Source organism: Akebia trifoliata, chromosome 6 (genome assembly GCF_017979445.1).
Source record: "Akebia trifoliata isolate Shusen 1 chromosome 6, ASM1797944v1, whole genome shotgun sequence".
NCBI classification, from domain to species: Eukaryota; Viridiplantae; Streptophyta; class Magnoliopsida; order Ranunculales; family Lardizabalaceae; genus Akebia; species Akebia trifoliata.
Window position 1 is genome coordinate 13,119,948 of NC_141380.1, and position 9,435 is coordinate 13,129,382.

Here is a 9,435-nt window from a genome sequence, read left to right on the forward strand (position 1 = left end):
AGGCAAGATGGTTCTAGATCACCGCGGAGCACTAGGAGGCCACCGCAGAGCGGTGATGTGGCGGCCGAATTCATCGAGATTTTGTTGGATGCTTCCTTTTTGCTCGCATATTGTAACCGTCTTTGTTTCGTGATTTGATAACTTCCACGTGTGCTTTATTTATCTACAATTAGCAATAATATCTCATTAGCTTTATTAATTTTGACAAATAATTTAATTTTACAATTATTTAAATGAACTAACATTTATACGATGGTAATCTTAGTGTAATTACGATCCTAAAATCGAATAATTGGGACCTTATCACACCCCCAAACCTCAATTTTGCTAGTTCCGAGTAAAACTTAAATCTAAATAACTCCTCTTTCGTGAGGTTCCCGACTACATTTAGCTTATGCAGTAAGCCCTTAAACCACTAGGTTACCCCTAGTGGACGAGTTTGACTCGTGAGGGTTTGCAGTAAATATACCCACAAAATTCTAACATTTTACAAAAATATTAAAATCAAAATCAAAGTATGTAATGTGAACATAACGACATTTCATAAATCAGTCAAAGGTCATTTACGTTTGAACAAAGTTCTAAGTTTTTATTCCTCATTTTCAGAAAATTTGAAAGATAACTTGGGTGCTTGTGCAATTTTCTGATTTTTTTTTCTTTTTAAAAGCAACATCTTTTTAGGAACAAGATTTCACCTCCTAACTGCTAAAAATGGTCAGTTCTACCTAAGTTCTAACTCGAAACTAAGCATCCTGTCTGGGATTGTGAGAGATGTGGATATTCACTTTAATACCTCTAAGGGACTTTATTTGTGATATTCTAGTTTACTCACGTTTTTACCATTGATGGCTTTCAACCTACTGCACTATTTGGTCTCATTGGACTTTTTTTCATTTTTGCAGTTCTAGTCATCTTTGACATTTTTCTCGCATTTTCTACTTCTTTTTTCAATTTTATCACACTTCACCATTTTCTGGTGTTCTTTTTATAAAAAATAGGTAACCCTTTTCAAAGTACCCAGTCTAATCCTATGGTTGCTGTCGAAGTGATACTAACTTCAGTTCTATTTTTCTTCTAACAGGCCAACCAAGGGACAAAGAAGTCATAGTTCACTAGACTAGGTTTCCCCAGGGACAGTTAGGATTCAAATGTTCAATTGGTTATAAAAACGAAACAGAGTTTTCAAACAGATTCTTTAAAAACAAAGCAGATTTATTGCACAAATAAAATGGAAATCAACTTGTAAATTGGAATCAAAAATAGAAAATAGAGATTTAAAATATAAAAAAGAAGCTTAGAGAATTCAAGTTTACCATTACAAGTCACCCAAAAATGCTAATTAATTCTAAATATGACTCAATCCACGTAGCAAGTCATTGCTCGTAGATCGGAAAATGATTCGATGTAACCATTGATTGGAACCCAAAAGTCTTCATGAAGATCTCTGGTTTATGCAAGATTATCCGACTTATGCTTCCATTCATCACAGAGCATGAATGTTCTTAAGCTTATCTAAGTAACACTCATCAAAGCTTGAAATGGAAGTATAAATTGGATGATCTTATCGTGAAGAGATTCATAGAATTAGCATGTAAAACAGAAGTAACGAATTAAAAATAGCATTAATAGAGTGAACTTGCTCCGGTATTCTTGACTTCTCTAATGAGAACTTAGCCGATCATCGTAAGGATTATAATTGCAGAAAAATAACAAAAGAAATGAGAAGATGGATGAAGAAGATGATGCTGCACTTTAATCCTTCTTTAATAGCTCTCAAAAGAATTACAAAAAGTACTAATGGATCACTCTTGATGTTTTCACTACACTCAAAAGCTCTCTTAAAAGAGAATTACAGAGAATTAAAAAGAAAAAAACTCCAAAATTACATAAGAAGAGAGCCATTTTCTCTGAAATCAACCCTCCAATTTATAATATTCGTATTCGGATAATCGGGTTGATTTGACGGATGATTTGATTCGAAGGACCCATTCAGTTACAACTACCAAAGTAATTGGAAGCTTCTGTACAAATCTCGAGGACAAACTCCTCGAGATGACCGCGGCGCGGTTATGCCTAGCCGCAACGCGGTGACACGACATCCAAATAGCTCAGCTTTGGTTGGTTGCTTCCTATTTGCTCGTACATTGTAACAGTAGTTGTTACATCTTTTCTTGGTTTCCGAATGTACCCTTTTCACCTGAAATTAGTAACAAATTATTATTAGTTACATTAATTTGAGATTTTAATATAATTCATTATTATTTTAAAGGAACTAGCATTTAAACATTAATAATTTTAGTGAAATTTCGGTCCCAAAGTGAAATTATTGGGATCTTATCACACCCCCAAACCTTAATTTTGCTAGTCTCGATCAAAACTTAAATCTAAATAAACTCCTATTTCGTGAGGTTCCCGACTGCATTTAGCTTATACAGTAAGTCCTTGAACCCCTAGGTTACCCCTAGTGGACGAGTTTGACTCGTGAGGATTTGCAGTGAATATACCCATAAAATTCTAACATTTTAAAAGATAACAACTTCAAAATTATTGCATATAATGCCATCACACCAATTTTCAAAGGTCTATTTGAGTAGAAATTCTTTTTATTCCTCATTTTAAAAATATCTTGAGTGTGTGCACAATTTTTTCTAATTGTAACAAAGATTTTTCGGAACAAGATTTCCCTTCTTAACTGCGAAGATGGTTGGGTCTACCTGAATTCTAACTCTAAACTGAGCCTCCTGTCTAGGATTGTGAAAAGTATGGATATTCACTTTAATACCTCTAAGGGACTTTATCTGTGATATTTCAGTATACTCACGTTTTTACCATTGACGACTTTCACCCTACTGAACTATTTGGTCCAATTAGACTCTTTTTATAATTTGCATTTTTTTTAGCTCTAACCTTCTTGTTTTGATTTGATCTTATTCACATCTATCTGATTTTCTTTTCAACTTTTTCATGCTTCATCATTTTTCTGATATTCTTTTTTAAAAAGCAGGTAGCCCTTTTCAAGGTACCCAGTCTAATCCTATGGTTGCTGTCTCAAAGATATCGACTACAGTTCTATTTTTCTTCTATTCAGCTAACCAAAGGACAAGGAGGTCAAAGTTCAATATTTTCTAGCTTTCTCTCTTATTCTAGACAGCGAAGAAGACAACTCTTAATCCAAAATAACTTTTTCACTACAATCAAAAGTGACATGAATTTTGTTTTTCAAAATATCTTATTTTTGAGGAATAAGAATTTATAAACAAATTGGACATGAGCCTGGTTTTAAAAATTCGTATGATGATAATATATAAAAATTTTGATGAAGGTATTTTAAAAATGTACTGAAAAAATTGTACAAAAATTGAAATGTGCTATTCCACACTCCTAAAACTAAATTTAGCATTGTCCTCAATGATTAAAGAGTATGAGTTTAGAGTACACCTGAAAACGGTATTCATTACGTTGCAAATGTTGTGGGTACAACCAAAATAAGTATTCCACACAGGATGTAAAAGCTAAAAGCACACCACAAAGAGTTTAAGTACAACAAACCAAACCTACTGAAATAAACAAAACACACCATCACACACAATCCTCCAACCAAACAGTCTACTCGGAATCAGAACTAGGTGCAGCTCTTGCTCGAGCACGTGCACGCTTCTCCTCGTTATAAGCCAATAATTGACGTTGCTGCTCAATGATGATTTGCTGATCATCCTTAATGGTCTTCTGGCCTTCTTGGATTTCTTTGTAGCGTGAGTTGACCTTTTTCAAGCCATTGAAAATTTTAGAGAAAGTCGTACGGTGGCTTTTTTGAGGCACTTAAGCGAGCAAGCATCATCATCAAAGTCTGGACTTGGAGTACGAGTATCCTCCTTTGCCTCCTCATCAAATTCTTCTCCTACTCTTCCATACCCACGTGGACTTTCATATTCTTGCTCCTACATAAATTATGGCTTCCACAACCCGTGAACACAGGTTTTTAAAGCTCTGCCGCCCAAAAATTCTTTGATACGAATAAGGCGCCCTTGTGGTGCTAACTCAGCAAGAGAAACTCCTAAACGGTGTTGGAGGAGGCGGCATACTAGGTAAGGAAGGATTAAGGATCGGTGTTTGTTAGACAAGGCATCAATGAGAGATTCTAAAAGTAGACGGTTCATACAAAACGTGGGATCCCTTGTTTGGATGGTATGAAGGAAATACACGTATTTTTTGTATAACAAAGTAGTCTTTTGAGTGCCAAGGACATTGTTGGCAAGCCATCGCCAAACGACTTATTGGTTTTCAAAAAGACTACTTGACTTAAGTGCACCATCTTCGATCCGAATACTAGTGGCCGGAAGGCCTAAACGTATAAAATAATAATCGAAAGTGTATAGTGGCATACACGTACCCGACTCAACTAGAGGAATTCCAAGAACGGCTTCAATGTCGGATCCGTCAATGGTAAATTCGATACCATTAAACTTGACTTTGATGGACGAAATTGAGGGAGAGGCGAAGATGAAGGAACGATAGAAGATCCGAATGGCCTCTTCATTAAATTGTTCATCGCCATTATAAAGGAGAGGGCCCCATCCACGTTGAACAATCTCATCACTGAACCAAGTTCTGGGGACACCTTCGTAAGCATGAGCTATAGCTACTCCGGGATAAATGGAGTGGGTTCTTCGAGCCATCAAAAAAAAATTGGTATCAAAACAATGAGGGAGCCAAGGGGGAAGTGACTTGGCGGAGGGTCACGATGCAACTTCAGCGGCACAGTCGAATTTTGATGGTGAGTGTTTTGGTGATTTTTGCAATTTTTTTTTTATTTTTAGGTTGGATTAGGTGGAAGAAAAATGGGAGAAAGAAGAAAAATGAAAATGGAGACTAGAGTGATGGAGAAGAAGAGAAAGAGATGGAGAAAGAAAAAATGTTGTAGGGTTTTAAAAAGTATCCAAAATTTTCCTTCATGAAAAATCCTTAGAAAATAAATTTTCCAAGAAAATTTTTAGAAAGAAAATATTTTTTTTCTTGGAAACTGTCTTGCAAGTTATAATGACCAAAATTTCCTAAGAAAATAAATTTTCTTCTTGGAAAATAAATTTTCCAAGAAAATTTTGGAAAGAAAATAATTTTTCTAGGAAAATTTCTTGCAATCAAGTTTAAACTTTTTATACCTTGTAAACCCTTTAAAAGTAAAAAATATGGAGGAGAAGAGGGTCAGTGAATGCGTAGAGAATTTAAAGAATATTTACAGAAATCAAGGGTTGCCTCCCGACGTAGCGCTAAGTTTAATGTCTTCAGCCAGACATGGAACTGGAGCTAATCTTGGTACACAGGATTATTCAAAAATGAATCTTTTTCTGATAAATGAAGGAGATGCTGAAATGGCTTCAGTCTTTGGCCATTGACTTGGAAAATATTTCCATTGGCTGGATTGAGTAACTCGATGTTTTCATGAGGGTGAATATTGTGGATCAAAAATGGTCCAGTCCAACGGGACTTTAACTTCCCTGGGAATAAATGAAGGTGAGAGTTATAAAGGAGCACTCTCTGCCCTACGTGGAAAGATTTTCTCTGGACGTGCTTATCATGCCAGACTTTCGTTCGATCTTTGTATAGTTTTGTATTATCGTAAGCATCGTTCCTTAATTCTTCCAACTCAGTAAGTTGAAGCTTTCTAAGCTCTCCGACCTTTGCTAGATCAAAATTCAAATGTTTTATCGCCCAATAAGCTCGATACTCGAGTTCGACTGGCAGATGACAGGCTCTACCGAAAATTAACCGATAAAGGGACATTCCTATAAGAGTTTTGAACGTTGTTCTGTAGGCCCACAAGGCATCAGATAATCATAATAACCAATCTTTTCGAGTAGGATTGACAGTTTTTTCAAGAATGGTTTTGATTTCAAGATTAGAAATTTTGACCTGGCCACTAGTTTGTAGGTGATACGGAGTAACTACCTTATGAGTGATGGAATATTTGCACATCAAACTTTCGAAAACTCGATTACAAAAATGTTTCCCTCCATCGCTAATGATGGCACGAGGAGTTCCAAATCAGGCAAACACGGTAGTTTTGAGAAATTGAACAACATCCTTATGATCATTTGTTCGACAAGCTGTGGCTTCAACCCATTTTGACACGTAGTCGACTGCAACTAAAATGTATTGGATTCCGCGTGAAATGGGGAAGGGACCCATGAAGTCAATGCCCCAAACATCGAAGATTTCGATGATCAATTAGTTGTTGGGGCATCTCATTTCTTTGACAGATTTTTCCTAGACGTTGACACCGATCACATGATTTAACGAAGAGATAAGCGTCACGAAAGATTGTAGGCCAATAAAACCACATTGTAAGATTATAGTTGTTGTTTTCTTTCCTTCAAAATGCCCACCACAAGCGTGATTGTGGTAGAACTCGAGAATACCATTATGTTCTCTCTCATCAACACACCGATGAATTATCTGGTCTAGGCAGTATTTAATTAAATACGGATCATCCCAGAAGAACTGTTTGGCTTGGGCAAGGAAGCGTAGGCGATTTTTTTTACTCCAAGAGGTGGGAGTTTGACCTGTCACCAGGTAGTTGACAATGTCAGCATACCAAGGTGTGTCAGAATTATAAATTGCCATGATTTATTCGTCAGGAAAATTTTCAAAAATTGGAAGAGAGTCAAAAAGAGTTTCATCTACTAGCCTAGATAGGTGATCTGCAACCACATTCTCACATCCCTTTTTGTCTCAAATTTCGAGATCAAACTCTTGAAGAAGAAGGATCCACCGTATCAACCTCGCTTTCGCATCCTTCTTGGCAAGAAGGTATTTCGACATTGCGTGGTTAGTGAAAATAACTACTTTGGACCCTATAAGATAGGAACGAAATTTATCTAAGGCAAAAATTACTGCTAGTAGTTCCTTCTCAGTAGTGGAATAGTTGAGCTGGACATCATTTAGAGTCTTGCTGGCATACTAGATGACATGGGGGAGTTTTTCAACTCGTTGCCCCAATACAGCACCTATAGCGTAATCAGATGCATCACACATCACCTCGAATGGGAGATCCCAATTGGATAGTTGGATAATAGGTGTTGAGGTCAACTCAGTTTTCAATTTCTCAAAGGCTGATAAGTAGGCAGTAGAAAACTTGAAAGTAGTGTCTTTGGCTAACAGATCACACAGGGGTTTTGAAATTTTTCCAAAGTTTTTGATGAACCTTCTGTAAAACCCTGCATGCCCTAGGAACGATCGAACTTCTTTCACAGTTCTAGGTGAAGGCAAATTTGCTATAAGATCGACCTTGGCTTTGTCTACCTCAATTCCTTTATGGGAAATAATATTTCCTAGAACTATCCCAGAAGTAACCATGAAATGACACTTCTCCTAATTTAGCACGAGGTGCTTCTATCGACATCTTTTCAAAACTAACTTCAAGTGATCTAAGCAGTCGTCAAAACTCGACCCAAATACAGAAAAATCATCCATGAAGACTTTAAAAAAGTCTTCGACCATATCAGAAAATATACTCAACATGCACCTTTGAAAGGTGGCAGGAGATTACATAGCCCAAAAGGCATGCGTCGATAGCAAAGGTCCCAAATGGACAGGTAAACATTGTCTTTTCTTGGTCTTCAGGAGCAATTGGGATCTGGTTGTATCCCGAATATCCATCAAGAAAATAATAATAAACATGACCTGCTAAACGTTCAAGCATCTGATCGATGAATAGGAGAAGGAAGTAATACTTACATGTCATCGTATTCAGTTTTCGATAGTCTATACAAACTCTCCATTCGGTTTGGACTCGAGTAGGTATAAGTTCATTATCCTGATTGGTCACAACTGTGACACCTGATTTCTTAAGGACAACCTGAACTGGACTAACCCATTTACTATCCGAAATGGGGTATATAATATTTGCATCTAAAAGTTTGATGACCTCTCCTCAGACTACCTCTTATAATACTGGATTGAGTCGCCTCTGTGGTTCTTTCGATGGTTTGAAATTTTCCTCAAGATGGATCTGATGCATGATCACAGAAGGACTGGTGCTTTTAATATCAGCTATGGTCCACCCAATAGCTTCTCGATTTTCGTGCAAAATGTCAAGTAATCAATTTTCTTATGATTTTTCTAGAGTAGGAGAGATAATGACAGGGAAGGTCTCAGCGTTACCCAAAAATGCGTATTTCAGCATATTAGGTAATTGCTTTAACTCAAGCTTTGAAATTTCCTCCATTATTGGGGATGATGAGAGAGTGGAAAGACTTTGGATTTTTGGCTGCCAATCCATCACAGGGACGGATTCAAGAAGAGAGTTCACCTCCCTAATGGATTTCTCGATATCGAACTCAAGGTCGAATTGGCCAAAATACTCTTCTAGCGGATCCTTGTTCTCCGCTTCTCCAAAAGTGCTACTGACCAGGATGTCGATCATATTGACTTCTTCCAAATCATCCATGTTAGTAGATTGAAACTTATTTTGGAAGACATTCATTTTGACCTTCATGTCCCCAAATGCTAGGTCATGATACCATTACGACACTTGATAACTACATCGGAAGTGGCTAAGAAAGGTCTTCCTAAGATGACTGGAACATGAGAATTTGAGTTAATGACAGGTTCTATGTCAAGAACTACGAAGTCGACAGGAAAGTAGAAATCCTTCACTTTAATGATCACATCCTCCACTATTCCCTTGGGAATCTTCATCGATCTATCTGCTAGACTTAGAGTGATATCCGTAGGTTTAAATTCACCTAAACCTAGTTGCTGGTAGACTGAGAAAGGAAGAAGATTCACACTGGCCCCAAGATCCAATAAACATTTCTCAATCATTGTATCTCCGATGTGCATAGAAATTGTAGGACAGCCTGGGTCCTTGAATTTTGGAACAATTGTCTGCTGAATCAAACAAGAAGACTGGGCTATCATCACAGTCTCTCTTCGCACAGGAGTTTTTCGCTTCATTGTGGTAAGATCCATGAGAAATTTGGCATACGAGGGAATTTGACGGATTACGTCAAGGAAAGGAATATTTCTTTGAACATTTTTGAATACTTTTAAAATTCTTTCCAATTGTTTTCCCTTTTTGTTGTCTATGAGTCTATGAGGAAACGGGGCTTTGGGAATGATCACTCGACTTTCGAGAGGAGGAGGTGTTTCCTTAGACTGGTTTTCTTTTTCTGTGAAAGGTGCACTAGAGGTTGTTTCTTTGGTTAGAACATCCTCAGGCATTTCAACTTTATTGTCCACCAATTTACCAGATCGTAAGGTGTGGACGGCTTAAACAAAATTAGAGGGACCTGCTTGACTATTGATTTCATACTGTCCTCTTGGAACAGTTCCTGCTGGATTAGGCACAACTTGACTAGGAAATTGGCTTTTGTTTTTCTCTCCTATAGATGAAGCTAACTGACCCATCTTAACCTCTAAATTTTTAATTGCTTG

General features: G+C 37.1%; 1 pseudogene; it reads right to left on the minus strand.

The window, feature by feature from the left end:
- Window positions 1-5,304: 5,304 nt before the first annotated feature.
- On the minus strand, window positions 5,305-9,222 carry LOC147400268 (uncharacterized; annotated as a pseudogene).
- Between the last annotated feature and the right edge of the window lie 213 nt (window positions 9,223-9,435).